Genomic DNA, 16,950 nt, shown 5'->3' with positions numbered 1-16,950 from the left:
CCATCTGTAACTACAGTTCTAGAGGATCCAATACCACTGTATACACATGGTACACGGACATACCCTAGGGAAAATCTCTCATGTAAATGAAAATAAATAGATCTTAGAAACAACCAACCGACCAACCAACCCACATGTTCACTTGCTATAGCATTAAGCAGCCTCTGTGGTCCCCCCATAGACTGAGAGAACAGTTGATGGGCACTATTCTATTCTAAGGCCAGGCACTTTAACCCCAGTTCACGTAGTGACGCTAATCCACTTTGACGTTGCTGTGAATCCAGTCTACTCTGACCAAGGGGTTTCTACTGAGTAACCCCCAGTCTCAGAACGGTCAAACCACAATTTCCAGCACCACCCTCCACAGTTACTTTTTGTGTATTGGAGTTTTCTAGATAGACAGCTGATTTACAGAGCCAAAAGACAGCAGCAGAACACCCTCAGTCAGTAGTCATTACCGTGGGTCCCCCCACCCCTGCCCTTTGGAATTGCGTTGGACAAATTGCATTTACATAAAACCATCAGGCACTCAGGACCGGCCCACAGAGGGGAATCAGCAGCCGGCAGCTCCCACCTTCATTCTCAGCACTTAACCAGACATGTCTGTTTGTAGAGAGTCCTTATATGGAGATTGGAAGATGCAGTGTTGGCCATGTGAGCAGCCAGAGGCAGGAGAAGAGTCAAGCAGATGTACCCCTCGTGTCCACGTTCAGAGGCTGAAAGCCTGAAGAGTCTGTTTCCAGAGCGCGTCCCTCTCAGTGCCTGTCCTTCCCAAAGGCTTCCACTGCTGACCACTTGGAAGTGAAGCGACACGCCAATCACTCACTTGTCCACCAGTGCTTGTGGTTTCCCTTACGATTTTCTCAGGCTATTGGACCACTCTAGAGTAAAGCGGGTATAATTCAATCCTTTGGTCCCTGTTTCATTTTTGACAGTTGGGTCCTTGCCTGGAATGGTGCAGTTTTACTACTGATCTACCCTGCAGCTAAAATAATGAGGAAGTGTGGTAGGAAGAGTTTCCAACCAGGTCTATCTAATTATCTAGTTTTGACTTTCTTCTTCACAAATTCATTTTTAGCTGTTTCGGTTTTTGGTTTGTTCCTTCCAACAATATTTTTTTGACATTTTATTAACCACTAATTCTATGGCACTTAACTAGTTAACTGTTCTTGTTTGTTTGTTTTTGTTTTTGTTTGTTTTTAAAGTTTATTTTAATCCTTTTTTTTTTTTTTTGTGGCCACCTTTTTCTTTTTCTTGTGGCACATAGATGATTAGAACATCTTCCAAGCTTTTGACAGGTTTATACTTGGATCAAATTGTTCTAAAATTGTTGAGAGTCACCAAACTGTTGATCCTGTATTTGCAGTGTACTCAGATTGAAAACGGGATGTGTGGTTTGGGCATGCTCAGGACCTTTGCAATCCTGCACCCCTCCCCCCCTAGCACACAGTGTATTTAAGAGTCAAGGACAGCCCCAGAGGCACAAAGATAAAAGTGACAGAATTATTTACCTTCAACCTTTTGTCTGAAATGACAGAACAGGTCCAGTAGCACGGATAATAAATAACCAAGTTGGAATTTACAGTTTTTCAGGTTAACATAACTAAAATGCCCATAATTTAGAGAAAGATTCCTGTGCATTTTTTCCATGTCAGCAGCAACCATGATCCAAATTATAAACTAAAGAATTTAAAAAGCGTCATGTCCAGGCTTTACTGCCCTAACCAATTTCTTGATAGCGTACCCCAAACCATCATGGATGTTTCTCTCAGTAGAATGTCTTTCTTTACTCTCGTATGCAATATTCAGTAGGCTGCACACATTTAATCATGTAAAATCCATAAGAAATTTAAATGCTTTGAAGTTCATATGGCCACACGGAGGCTTATGACTTGGGGCCCTGAGAAGAAATTCCATTTTTGCATGGCAATAAGAGAAAAGATGATGTCGGCTCCAGAGGCTTGGGGCTTCTGTGTGTTACTTCTGGAAACAGAATCCGTCTAGGATATAAAGAAGGCCCTGGGGCCTCTTCCTGTCCCTTCTGTCCTTCCTTTCTTGATCCAGAGACTTCTTTTGCTGTGTGTCCCAGGTGTTCACTGTGAAGGTTCTGAGCCAGAAATGATAAAGCCATAAGAATAAAGGAAGTAGTGGGGTGGGGAGTGGGGTCGGAGGTGGGGAGAATGAAGTCACAAACAAAACTCCAAGGCCTAAGAAAGAGTAAAAATATGGGGTGGGTTTCGAAATGTCACTGAGCACACAAGTCTCAGTTATGTTAAACAGCTAAAATTCATGGTCACACCCCTACACTCTTGCAGAGTGTTCCCAGGAATTTTATTTTTATTTTTTGGTTTTCGAGAGAGGGTTTCTCTGTATAGCCCTGGCTGTCCTGGAACTCACTTTGTAGACCAGGCTGGTTATTTTTAAGAGTCTTAAAATTTAAATGCACAATTACTTTGCTCGTGGAGGAGGTTAACAACCCCCAAATGCCTTTAGCCACATGTTTAAACAAATCCTAATTCATGCTGAGAGACAGAGTTCAAGCAAGACTGAGTGCACAATCCTTACTTAGTCACGTTATTTTGTGTTTTAACAAAGTGCCCTGGACCTGGAGTGTGTAAACCTGTCTAGTCGCTTGGATCTGCCCATCCTAGGCCCCTCTGGGCTTCTCTGAGCTGCGTATGGACCTGATTCCAAGAACCATTTGCCCACGTGACACAGTAGCTCCGCACCCTGAAGCCTTGAGCTGTGTCACTCTGCCACCTCGGAGCCAGGAATGGTGGGTCCTACATGTAGTCACCTGAAGTGTGCCCTCAAATTTTGCCAGCATGTCTGTTGGGCTGATATTTAGAGCACTTTCTATTTGCAATGTGTGAGCTGGACTGACTGTGCGGAACAGTTGCTTGCTTTGAGCCCACAGTTACTACCACGGTGCTGTAAACTTGAAAGACTTATGCTTGGTCGCGTTCCCTCTACTGCACCCCTACCTCCAAGCTGGGTTTGCCCAGCTAGGGACTGGCAAGTGGCAAGCATGCTCTTCACATGAGCTCTGTGGCTATCTCTCCCCTTTATCCAGTGTTGTTATTTGAGTGCCTCGTAATTAGCTGCTAGAAATAGCTCCCATGTGGCCTTGCTTGGGCGAGGTATGCCTGCGGGAGTGAACGTTCCTCTCCTGGCCTCTGTTGAAATCACATTCCCAGGGAAGAGGCGGGGCTGAGAATGAGCCCCAGTGAATGTTGCCCTTGTAGGAGACTGAGTACTTACATTACACAGTGTTCTCTCCACCCTTGACCTCTGCTAGTAGTTCATGGCAAGCACCCAGGGCTCACTCCGAGAATATGAAAAGTCAGTACAAATACAACCCAAGAAAGAGACAATGGCATCTTCACGTAATGTTGATATTTAGTGTGGACAAAGCGATTCACATTCTTAGAATCTTCAGCACAGGATCAACTGGAAACTTGAGCGTAGACTATTTGTTTTATTTATAGACAGAGTTATGGTGTTTCAATAGAGGAATGGCACCCGCCTGACAGCCTCCCCTCATGACTTGCGTCTCGCGCCTGTGTTTTGTGCATTACACGTAAAGCCTCTTAGGGCTGGGAAGGGAATAAGTTGTTCCACTCTCTTGCAAATGTCATCATTCATTAGCCACTTGCACCTGTCTGGTGGCAGTCTCTCTCCCAGTGGGGATGTGAGCCCCTTCTAGAAGCTATCATCCTCTGAAATAAAGCAAGAACGAGAAGCGGCCTGTGTGAACTTTCTACTTTGCAGCTTTGGGCTGGCATGGCTACTTACTTTCTTTCTAATCATTCTTGCTCAGAGTGGTGCCTCCCAAACTCTGAACCAAATATTTTTATTTAGTTACAATTCAAACTGTAAGTAAAGGGCTTTTGATTTTGCAGGGGAGAAAGAGTGGGGGGGTGAAGATAAAAGTATTTGAGGAAAAAGTCATCTAGATCACATGTCTACCAGAATACAGCTTCCTCCAACCACCACCATCACCCTAATTGTAGAAATCGGTTTCGCAAAGTTCAGTCTGTCATCTCAGGAGAACTAATTCATTTCCATTTACCTCTAACTTTACTCTCACGTTTTCTCTTTCCTACATTAGTTTCTTTAATGGAAAACTGGCACTTGTGAGTTATCAACCATTTAGGAAAATCATTAAATCTCTCAGTATTTTTAATGTGAGGCCTATCTTTTGATGTTATTTCATAAAAAATACTCTTTGCTTCCTTGTGTATTACCACACCCACCCCTTTGGATTCGCTTGGTTAGATATAAAATAGCGCACAGGATAAGACCTAATAATAAGATTTTGTCACAGATTATCCTCATGGTAACATTCCTGAACCATGACCACACATTTATGCTGCACTGTCCTAGTGGCCAGGCTATGTGACTGGCTTGTTATTTGTGTAGCCATCTTAACCTTGAACTGTCTTCTAGCATTTCATAGTCTGTGCTGGGGGACAGAGCCCCCTGCTGGAAGTGTTGGGGGCTTGCCTTCGCGCTGGAGCCAAAGACCCCTCCCAAAGACTGGAGTTCAGCAGGCAGCAAGCACAACCAATGTCGTAAAAAGTGTGTGGCTGGCTTCAGTGGACGGTACAAATCAATATAATCTGGATTGTTGGTTCAAAAACATATCCCTTCCTTTTGAAAGCTTTCTGAGAAAGAAAAACATAGGTCCATTTAAACCGATCATCCTTCATTTGGTTCATTAGTGATTCCTAGGAAATTATTCTTTATGTTGATAGTAGTCTTGAATAAAAGGGTTTTCTTATAGGTAAATGCTAGAAATGGTGGATCCAGTATAATGAAGTGTAGCTTTTTAACGTATTTGAGCTTCTCAGGGTTGGCCAAGTGAAACCATTTTCAACTAACACTTTTCTCTCAATTTGTTTGGCTGTGGACTTTTATCTTTTTCCAGTATTCTTTTTTAAAATTACCTGTTGGTGTTTTTTTTTGTTTACTTTTTGTGTGTTCTTGCTTTCTTGATACTTTACATCAGATTTGGAGCCATCCGGGTTTTATGAAGATCATTTCTCCTTAGTGCCCCAGCACATTCTTTAGCAACGTGAAGTTTTGGTAAACATGGCTTAAGAATTGTCCATGTTTTGAGCTCACGGGGAACCAAGTCCTTATTCTGTGTATAGGAGGGCACTGTCACCCAGCTGTGGGGCCCAGCTCCTCCGAGAAAGTCAAGAAGGCACCACTGTGTTCACGATCCTGATGGCTTCCTACTTAAAATGTCTTCTTCCTCGGGGGCTATGGCTAGGCACATAATCACTTTGCAAGCTTGATAACAATAACGGGGAGATTCTCCCTAGAAGGCACGGGAAATGTCACGGGAAGGTGCTATTTCTGCTTGGTTTCTGTTTGAAATATTCGCACAGCTTTGACTGCTCAGATTGTATTTTAGTCTCTAAGCTCCCTTGCCTGACCCAGTCTGGCCATTTCTCTATTGTGGCTTTCTACTTCCTGTATCAATGAAGATGCTTCGATGTATGACCTAGATGTTAGTTCAGAAAGCAAGAATTGACCTGTTCTCTAGTAGCTTTTAGAAGAGAGAGTCCAAGATTGTCCCTCAGCGGGCACGGTTCAATGAGTGTGTCCCCAGCTTTTGTTCTTGCGGGAACCACACAGCTGGCATTCTCTATTGTTTAATTCTGTGAAGCATGGTTAGGGTCAGCACTATTAAGGTCACTCAGAGCCCACAGGGTGGCCTCCCTTACTCCTTCATTCCATAAGGATTCTGGCCTTTAGGAAGCATAAGGCTTCACTCAGAAGATACAACTTACTTCTCAAACCCCCATCTCCTCACTGCCGTAGTCACTGAGACGCAGGAGCAACACCTCTCTGCTGACGCTGGATCCAGGGAGGTCCTCCAGCGCACCACAGGACAGGAGAAGGACAGAGACTCCCAGCAGAACTCCCAGACAAGCCTCCTCTGAAGTCTGTCCCGATTTTTCAGTCTCCCCAGTCAATGTGCATGCTTTCTGCCTGTGGTCCCTGTAGGACAGTGTGATACGCAAATATGGATGAGAGCAAATCTACAAACGTTAGACGTATTAGATGCTTGTTTCTCCCATACTGGAAGCACACCCCATTCTGAAAACAAAACAACTTTCTGTAAAGTTTTTTTGCATGACAAACACTGACCAGAGTTCCACTTACTATTCCCTCGGCAGTTGTGACCACCAGGCTCTCCGGTGCGGTTTAACGGAGTTCCGGCTAGAATTCCTTTCTCCTCACCTCTTCCAGGTACTGAGCTCATACAAACTCTGTTACCGTGGCAACAGTGTGTGAGCCCCGCTGTTAAAGTGTACAGCCTCACTGGGCACTCTAACTTTTTCTTCTGACTCTGGCTGCCTGAATTCTGTCTCACCTGGACCAGAAAAACTGCCCTGAACTCGTAAGGGTCCCTGCAAAAGGCAAATATGTTTTGTCTCCAGCACACCCAGTTCTCTTTACTCTAACCAGAAAGGTGAAAAGTCTCACCTTAGCACATTTGTGAGACTTCCCCTGGGAAACCATTTGGAACCTTCTAGAGTAGTGGTTCTCAAACTTCCTAATGTTGTGGCCCTTTAATACAGCTCCTTGTGCTGTGGTGACCCCAACCATAAAATTATTTTCGTTTCTACTTTATAACTGTGATTTTGCTACTGTTATGGATTGTAACATAAATATCTGTGTTTTCTGGTGGTCTTGGGTGACCCCTATGAAAGGGCTACTCGGCCTCCAAGGGGGCGAGATCCACAGGATGAGAACCACTGCTCTAGCGGGTCTTCCTGAAGTTCCCTCAATGGCTCTAATAAACTCCTACTTCTATGCTGTCCCTGACTGGGCTCCTCCCATTAATTATTGTGTCCCCTCCTTCGGGAACACATGGTCTCCCAGGACCTCTCCCTCACATTTCTGTCTCCCATCAATGGAGGACAGGCTCCCCTCTTTCAGCAAACTGCATTCTTCCTAGGTTTTATAAGCACTTCCCAAATGAAAAACCAGTATTATTTTGACTGGAGTTACAGCCCCACATGCAAGTAAGAGACCTCACTGACAGCCTTTATAATAATGAAATTTCTCAGCTTCATGCAATGTCAAAAAGAAAATCCACATGGCTTGAGACTCCTGTGCAGTCAGACCCAGTCACACATTCTCTGCTGGTGCCCACTGCTAAATGGAGTGTTCTCAATGTCTCTGTGTGTCCGACTCTGTCTCTCTGTGCATGTGTCTCTCTGTCTCTTTGTCTATCCCCAACCCCCACTCTATGACTTTGCTTTATCAGTTGACCTTGGCTTGCTACTCCTTTCTCTCCACTCAGACTGTGGTACTCTGCTGACTACCTTAGAGGAACGGGAAGCATTCTGATTTAGATATCAAGAAGCCTTCACCCCAACTTGTATGCATCCCTCGGCTACAATTGGGGAGGTGGACACTGGGTTTGTTTCCTCTCTTTCTCTTGCCTTCTATTCCCTAGACAGTTTTCTGTGGGTCAGGCCTCAAGGGTGCGGTAGAGCAGAGGGCTTGTGGCAGGTAGAGACAGTGGTCCTAGAGACTCAACATCCTCAGGCAGCAATTGCTGCCTTATCCTTAATTTATGTTGTAGATTATGGCAGATTCTTTCTAGCTCCCCACCAGTCGGTTCTACCTGTCCCACATTTTGTCTGAAAATCATGGATCATACACATTATCAGTTTTCCCTTCCTGCTTGGAGAGGGGAGGGGCTGCTGACAGAGACACACAAGAGGCCTGGGTACCCAACTCTCCCCTTCCCTCACAGCCCATGTTCAGTGCTGGGATGTAGGAAATGGGCCCTGTGTTCACACCAACATCCGTCCATGACTCTGGTCTCAGTGGACTTAGAGGATGGAAGATTGACGTTAGTTCTTTGTCGTTTATTGCAATTAGTCTGACTAAATCTTAAATAACTCGAAGCTTATATTTATTCCTTATGTGTCAAACAGTTGTATTCAAAACTCAGAAACTTTGAAGCGTTGCTTTCTTTTAAAGCATGAAGCCGTTATCCCCTTTATTTATTTTTGTTTTTTAGGGACAGATCTCAGGTAGACCGAGATTGTCTTAGATTCGTCATGAGGCAGGAGATGACGCAATAGTCTGAGATTCTGTCCCTCCTGGATTCTGTGCCTGAGTTCTGGAGTGACAGGCATGTGCCTGTCACCTTACCTGGTCTATGTAGGGCTGAGGATTAAACCCGGTACCTCACACGTATTAAGCAAGCCCTCTGTCAATCATAGTGCATACTGCAGACTGCATCCAAGGGTCTGCCCTGCCCAGCACGACAAGAATGGCCTTCCTTTACACTCACAGCTACCCTTCTAGAGAAACTCTTTCACTGTTTTAATTTGGGGCCTGGAGATGCGGAGGCTTAGGAAATTTGTGTGCTATCAATTGTTTTTAACAACCCTCCTAATGAGGGCTGAATGGCTGAAAACAGCTACAGTTAACCTTACTCATGTAAGGCTGAGCTGGTTTGGATTTTGCAGTCTGCCAGTTTGGCTTCAGACAGGAGTGAGGCAGAGCTTGGAAAGGTGATGGGGATTCCAGCCTGGTTCTACATCTTCCTGCTGGATTATCCTAGGGGGCACTCAGCATGACAAGAAGCCTACAGAACAGCGGAAGTGGTAGCGTTGGTGATGTCGGTGGTCTTAAATCTCAGTTGAGCTGCTCTTTAGAGCCCCAGTGGCCAAAGTGATCGATCCATAGTCAAGCCTGCAGCTGATGGGAGAGGGAGAGGAATCCAGCCCAGAGATGTGGCAAAGAGGCTCTGGTAACTTTGGAGGCACGGGAACATACTCTGGCTGCAGAGGCACAGCTCACAGGAGGAACATCTGGAGTTGGGACCCAGGGTCTTGTCTTCACTGTGGCAGTCAGATGACTGAGTCTTTGGGAAGTAGAACTCAGGCCTGGAAGAGGGATTGGATGGGGTGGGGTGGTATTTGCCTTGGCCAGCAAGGCTGCACTTTCTGTCAGCTTCTTCGAGCCTCTTCCTCTTTCTCTTAGAAATGGGTGTTGAAAACCAGTGTCTTGAGGTGAAAAGCTAGCTCTTTGGTGGATTGTGCTAAAAACTGTGAAGAGCGTTTCTCGATGCTCAACTCTCCTGGCCCTAATCTGCTTCTGGGACTCCAGTGCACTTGATCGAACTGTTTAAACACCCCTTATCTGAGCCTCACACAGCTCTCTATTTGTGACCAAGTGTAAATGCAAAGTCAGAGGCTAAGGTCCCGCTGTCTTTCCCAAGACGTGTGCCCTAGGCTCACAACTTCAGGGGGTTGATTTCAATGTGGAAAATAGGCTCTGGCATCTCTGCCCTTCAAGGACAGCGTGAGGAATTGGCCAGGGTGTGTGTTTGGGTTCCTTTCTAAAGGATGTGTTTGGGTGTCTGATAGATTACCTTAATTATACCACTTCCTTCATGCACACATTTCTAAAATCTAATTATAGTGCATGTGACACCCCGTGACCATCCAGAGGCCAGAGATTAATATAAAGTCACAGCAGGACAGTGCGCTCCCCTGAGCAGTTTACACACCACTGCAAGTATAGTTGCCCAGGGTTTGCTGCTAATATCTGGATGTTTGCATTATCACGTGAGCATGTGGAGAAACTGTTCTCTCTGCGGTCCGGGTTACCTTGGAGCAGCCTGGACTTTTCTCACTGACACACGAGGCGCTCCTTCTGGAATCTGAAATTGTGTTCTTGAGGCTATGCATCTGTGCTGAGGGCGTTTCCCTTTAAGGACAATTCGGATTTACTTTGATGGTCCCTTGTTTCTGGGGTCCCCAGGTAGGGGGCTGCTGCTCTTCTTGCTCAGATAGGAGGCATTGTACAAAGCTGGGGGTGGGGTTGGAGTGGGATGGGGAGGCTGCTGTCTCTCTAGGGCATTATTCAGCTTCATTTAGCCCAGAGCTCCAGCTGGGCTCAGCATATGACAGAGTGATGCACTCTCCTGGAGCGAGTGGACCAAGCAGCTGGAAGTGCTGGCCAGGTTACAGAACCCTCTTCCTCCTGTCATCTGGAGACTTTGGATATACATGTGGGGACATTTGGAGACCACCCTGGCAACAAAGAGAAGCATCAGTATGCGGTGTAGCTGGCACCAGAGCTTGGTAGCATAGATTTGACCATGAGAGAAGCAGGAAAGGTTAGAGAACACTAGAAGAAAGACAGTGCTGCTAAGCACAGAACCCCAGTGTGCAAACACACAGGTGTGCAAACACACAGGTGTGCAAACACACAGGTGTGCAAACACACAGGTGTGCAAACACACAGGTGTGCAAACACACAGCAGGGCAACATCCAGGGAATAATGCCCCAGGGCCCTTGGCAGGAGAGCTGAGCAAACCTGGTAGTTAATTCCAGGAGGAAGGGCATGCCAGGGGTCGTAGGGTCCAGTGCTCTTCAGTACCGATGTCTTCTGAGGTTCTGGCTGTAAGTTGAATCACTCAGGGGCTAAGACTCAGACACTCGAAAGCTTTTTGAGATCTACACTGTACAGCACTGTAGTGATAATTAATTGGAATGTAGTACACATTTCAAATTAATGGAGAAAGAAAGTTTCTGATGTTTTACAATGTAAAAAACAAATAGCAGATATGTTTGTTAGCGTGCTCAAATCACCCTGTTCTGCACGTGCTTGTGTGTACTTGTACTTGGAGCCTCATGTTGTACCCTACGGCTACACAATTGTTTTTGTCAACTGGGAATAAGAAGAAATAAATAGCTATGCGGGTCAAGTCTGTTTTGGAAGATCATTTGTGTGGAGTCATTTAAGAGTGACCCATGAAGGGACACTGGACTCAGGGCTATTAGAAGCTTGCTGAGAGACTTCCGCAGCGGTGGGCTCCGTGGGCAGGGTCTACATAAGTATCTGCTTAGCTGCACCTTGGGCACTGGGCAGTGATGGGCTGCATGTCTCAGTCTGATTCTGAGCACATCAGAGAACAAGGTCAGATACTCTCCTGTGAGGAGGAGATTACAGCCCCAGCCACACACTGAAACTGCACACACACACACACACACACACACACACACACACAGATGTGCTGTTTCTGTAGACACATAAGTGGGCACACTGGGAGGAATCTTGTGGTGTGTGAGAGTAACACGTGAGGGAAGGCAGAAGAGGTCTCACAGAACTCTCTCCTGATCCACGAGATCAGGAGAGAGCTGGTCGCCCCAGTGTCCAACCGTTCTGGAGAAGAGGAAAGAGAATTCAGGGGCTAAGTGGGGGGGGGTCCTTCCCTCCTCGACCCTTGTTCTTTCCTAAGGATGAAGGAGCAACATGGTTTATTAAAGAGACCAGAAACAGGTGCTCTCAGGAATTATTAACCTGCAAGATCTCTGGCTGTAACATAACAGACCAGGTACCTGAGCACATTAGCACGGAGGGGAGCCCAGCCAGGCCTCCCTCCTCCCCCAGGAGTATCAAGATGTTGGGACACTTATGCCTAATGACTGTATAAGAACCGGAAGGAAAACAACTAGCCTTGAGGCTGAGATGAGCTGCCCAGTCGGTAGTGACTCTGTCTCACGGTCAAGGGAGTAAATTTGAGTCCAAAGTCAGTGCTGAAGGAGAAATCCCAGATCCTTCTCTGTCATCTTTAATATAATAACACTTTCATAACTGACATTTTTTGTATGATCTCATATATTTATTGCCTCACTTTGATTTGGAGAAAAAATGTTTAGGCCTTCCTTTAGAAGCTTGTTAAGAGTTTGTGCGAGGATTGTGTTGTGTGTGTTGTGTATATGTGGAGTTGTTTGTGTAATATATGGATATGCACATCTACTCTGTATTAGAGACTTTATATTAGGTGTTTCTGGAGGGGAATGTTTTGTGTTTTAAACACTGCACATGCCAGGAGTTGTTAATATTTTTCCATGTTCAAGTTGAGGGCTCTCTTCCTGAGTCTCAGGACAAGCATAGATCATTTTTATCACTGACCCAAGGGGGTACAAATTATTTTCAACTGAAAGGGTATCCAGGACTTCAAACTCCATGCTAACCCTTGAAGGGCATGGGGCGCAGATGGGAAGGGTGAGGCTGCCCAGTCTGTTGCCTGGAGATGTCTATGACGGGTAAATGAAATAAACATCTTTTGAATCTCCAGTCGCCAGAGGGGTCTATGTGACATCTCTGGGTGGCTTCACTGCCATGTGCGGCTGATTAGATATTAAGGTCAGGTGCTAAGAAATCAAGGTCGTGACACACTGCATTCTCCTCAGGCAGCTGGGTTCAGATAAGCTCTGTGGTGGGTGATGCCACCACACAGATAAGGTGACAGTTTTTAACAATCTTAAAATACTGTTAGAGCAAGGAAGGGCTCGATAAGATCACAGCATTCTGAAAGACTTGACTGAGATTTCTTTTGTCCTCCCTAGCTCTGCCATTCATACTGACCACACACACAGACAGAGACACACAATTTATACACACATACATATGGTACATATACACAATGCACACACACACATGCATATACACATATATACACACATACACACATATATACACACATACATACACATGCACACATATATATACATGCACACATACACACATACATGCATATACACATATACATGCATACACACATAAACATACATACACATACACAAATATGTATATGTACACACAGGCACATACACACAGACACACACATACATACACATACACACAAACATACACACACCCAATATACACATACATAACCATGTACACATACACACATGCACACATACACACATACATATACATACACATAGACATACACACACATACACACAATACACACAGACACCCATATACACACATGCAAACATACACATGTACACACATATACACACAGACATACATACACACATACATACACATGTACATATACACACACATACACACATATACACACATACACACACATACACACACACAACTGACACTTTCTGGGATAGGCTGTTACAGATTGGCTTTTGAATATGAATACAAGAAATGGCTTGTGATTCCTCCCCTCACCCCACAACTTCTCTGAGAGGCTTGATTTATGGCCTGGATTACTGGAAGTAGTAATTCTTCGCTCTTTATGATGTTTTGGTGGTAGGTGCACTAGCCCGCAGTCAGAATAGCATGATCTCAACTAGGGTTTTACAGAAAGGTCCCCGCAGAAAGGGTGGCTGCGAATTGGACGGCTTCTGTAATGGAGCGGTTAATAAGACACAAGCACATTAATCATGTGACAGCTATTGGCTTTAGCAGGGAAGGCTCCAGCTTTGAAAAACAGCAATTTCGGTAGAGACTGTTGAGAGAGGCTGGCTGAGCTTGCTGTTTTTAACACAGAGTCAACAGCTGACGTGCACTGGGGGCATTTGCAGGCTTCTTGTAATGTATCTGAGATTTTCAGTAAACCCAGTAAAAGAATCAGTCTCTGAGTTTTCATCCTCCTATCAATTGCCAGAGCCTGAACTGTACTGAGGAATAAACTAGTTACTTAGTAAGTCTTAAAAAACGATCAAGAAGGGATTCTTTTTTTTTTTTTTTTTTTCTGTTATCTGGGCAGAGCATGAACCTTCCTGCTTTATCTGGACATGGCTGAGAGAGATATGCAGTGGCCAAGGGGGGGAAACAGACATATTTGAAGAGAGTCAAGGATAATTGGCATCACCGAGTTAAAGGAGATTGTCCTATGTAAAAAATGCCATTTCAACATAGATTAGAATGGTCCATTAGACCATCAGAGACTTATATTATGAAGCATTTGAAGTAAAAAAATGGAAGAGAAATGAATTTTCATCTATTAGACAACAGTAATCTCCAAGATCATAGAAAAATCATGCAGTAGGGCCAAATCAACCTTTACTCTGAAAAAGAGGAAATTATGATTACTAGTAATGACAGTTTCTGAAGGCATTGAAATCCTGGCTGCTGGGACCAAAGCCAGAGCCAGAGCTTAGGACCCAGCTTTAGGATCTGAATCTCCCCAGCTGCTCAGCTCCCAGCAACTGACCTGTGTCTTCTTCTTGTGCCTCGATGTCCTTGTCATTTCATGATGCATAGTAACAGGTCCTAACTCAAATGACTGACAGGAGGGTTAAGTATCATTATGACATGTGCATTTATAAACAGACCGTAATGTTCATCACACAGAATAATAGCAGGAGGTAAACTTTACAATGCAGATGTTATCAGTGATGGTATGCTGATGAGAAGTTACGTAACTGTTATAGGTTTAGAATTCAAAGAAAGTGTTCATGATAAATACTGCTCTTAGGTTTTGTGCACTTGTGCACATCCTTCACAAAGTATATCTTTGAAAGGCTTAGACAACAATGTGTTTTATAGTTTCTCAGATCAGCACAGATTAATTGGTGAAGTCCACACAGGTTGGTGGCCACGCACGAGGTTTAGATACGTTGATGCAGATTAATGGAAGAATAAGTGTGTCCGTTTTGTAGAGCAGCTGGAAATCCCCTTCCCTGCTTTGTGGTCTGGCCCTCGACCAGTCAATTCCTCTCCTTTAAACTTATGTGAAATAAATAATCATTGATATCTAAAAAGACTTGTCTGGGCGTTAGAATCCATACTGCAATAAAAGTGTGCAAATTGTAGCTACAAGCCACCACAGATCGATTTCAGGATCATAAAATCTGGCAAGGGAAACCAAGTAGAGGAATCCATATTCTATAATGCAGATCACTGGGTGAGTTCATAGAGTCAGAAGCAGTCACAGTGAAACCCCGACATGTGAGCAGAAATGCCGTGTTGCCCCTGAAAAATGACAGCTGATGGGGAAGGAAGGACCAAAGGGTCTTCAAATGGGCAGAACTCTCTTCCTTCCTTCCTTCCTTCCTTCCTTCCTTCCTTCCTTTCTTCCTTCCTTCCTTCCTTCCTCCCTCCCTCCCTCCCTCCCTCCCTCCCTCCCTCCCTCTCTCTCTCTCTCTCTTTCTTTCTTTCTTTCTTTTCTTCAGAACTCAGTTTCTTTAAGCCTGTTGCTTTTCTTTGTATTGTGGACAGTGGGACACCTCTGTCCTGGTACACACCAGGCAGGCGGGCACTCTACCATTGAGCTGTATCGTACCCCAGCACTTGAGTCGTTTTTGGTCTATGGGGGTCATTAGCAGTCATGTATCTTGTTGTACTTTTAGGATATGTCCTATCTACATTCTTTTGTGTTTTTTTTTTTTTTTTGATTCACTGTTACAAGTTGTTTAATTTTAAATAACATTATTATAATCAAGGAACATTATAAATGAAAATGTGTGCATATTCCAACACGCTTATTTTTATTAGCATATATTAATGAGCAAAGTAATGGATTTCATTAAGGTATGCATATGATGTCTATTGATTACAGTCACCCTCCACTGCCGTTCTAATTTCCCTCCTTCTTTCTCCCTCTCCCCTCCACACTCTGGGTCTCTGTACTTTCAGGTTCTTCTCCACATTCCACATAGCAGAGAAAATGGCAGGCTTGTTTGCAGGCAATGGTTTGCTTTGCTTACTGTGATGATCTGGCCAATCTCAGACGGAGGGAAGGGAAATAAATAATAACGATCAAAGCTGAAGTTAATGAAATGGAAGCTAAAAGCTCAGTACAAAGGCCTGGCGGAACAAAGAGGCGCTTCTCTGGGAGAATAATCAAGACTGACAGACACTCAGCCAAACTAACCAAAAGAGAGAAAAGACCCAGTTTAATACAATTAGAGATGGAAATGGTAGCATGGCAGAAGCCGCTACTGGAATCCAGAGGGTGGCGAGGAGGTAGGTGGAAAGCTCATAGTCCAGCGAATTGGAAGACTAGTGGAGATGGGTACATTTCTAGAAACATAAGAGTTATCAAAATAAAACCAAGAAGATGTGAATCCCTACATAGATCAATAATGAGCAATGAGATAGGAGCAGGAATAAAGGCTCCCCACAAAAGAAAGCCCAGGACACGGTGGGTTCACACTTAATTCAACCAGACATCTGACTAAGTGCTCACCCAGATGTTCTTCAGTACTTATTATTTATGAAGAACGGGAGACGGCCATGCCTCAAGCTCCTCTGTCCAGCTCAAATTTATAAGCAGGTGGTTATCACTATGTGATAACTCTTAAAATTAACAACACGGGGACTTCTTAATTAATTATGTCTGTATCTATCAACAGGGGCAAATATTGCCAAAATAATGACCAGAAAAGTGCACATTATAGCATATGAACTCATTTTCTTTTAAAGCAATAACGTATATGTCTATTCAAACATAGGCAGTCAAAATCTCTGGAAATCTCTGGAAATATAAAATAGCACCAATGTTGTCCTCCCCATGGTTTTAATAGCAGCTAAATGGAAAGGGGCATCAATTCCTCCTTTAAGTGGTATTAGCTTCTATGGCATTTGATGAGATTTGCGTCACATTCCTGGATATCCTTGGGTCAGTGCTTCAGTGTCCTCGGGATCCACGTGGTCTATCAGGTCTACTGTGGGGCACCACACTGTGTGCATTTAAGTGATGGCTTTCCACATTAACATCAGCGCTCTCAACTGTGTGAGCATGGGAGTCATTGAGATGCACCGCCCCTCATGAATACAACTTACCTCAGTTACTTCTCCATGGCCATGTCTTCTCTTCCCTCCCTTCCCTCCTCCTGAGAGGTCTTTCCTTCTCAGATGGTTCCTCTTGTTCCCGTGAGTTTTACTTTAAGTCTGGATTCCACATATGGGGGAGAAGGTGTGCTGTTTATCTTTCTGTGTCTGTCTGGTTTCACCTAACAGGTTGGTGGCCAGTTTCATCCATTTTCCTGAAAATGAGGCAATTTAATACTTTATGTCTGGTCCGAAAACACAAGGATAGAGATGCAAAGGAGGCACAAGCCATGGATGAATTTAGTGCTGTGTGGCCATAGGAAGGGTCAAAGAAACAAAACAGAGGACATGGAAGCACGATGCCA

The 16,950-nt window shown here is 44.5% G+C and overlaps 1 long non-coding RNA gene across 3 annotated transcripts in view; it reads left to right on the top strand.

Annotated features, from left to right (window-relative positions):
- The window catches only part of Gm34799, an 85,114-nt gene that overhangs the window by 31,216 nt on the left and 36,948 nt on the right, over positions 1–16,950 (top strand). For 2 of the 3 annotated variants that reach the window (XR_876397.1, XR_876396.1), the window contains one exon: positions 614–997. The exons of the other annotated variant lie outside the window; for it this stretch is intronic. This is a non-coding gene — a long non-coding RNA (predicted gene, 34799). Of the gene's footprint in view, positions 1–613; positions 998–16,950 lie in introns of those variants that run through there. 3 annotated transcript variants of the gene reach the window in all.

The sequence above is a fragment of the Mus musculus genome, chromosome 17 (assembly GCF_000001635.26).
Source record: "Mus musculus strain C57BL/6J chromosome 17, GRCm38.p6 C57BL/6J".
NCBI classification, from domain to species: domain Eukaryota; kingdom Metazoa; phylum Chordata; class Mammalia; order Rodentia; family Muridae; genus Mus; species Mus musculus.
Note: the sequence above shows the minus strand (reverse complement) of the source record. Positions and strands in the feature narration are given on the sequence as shown.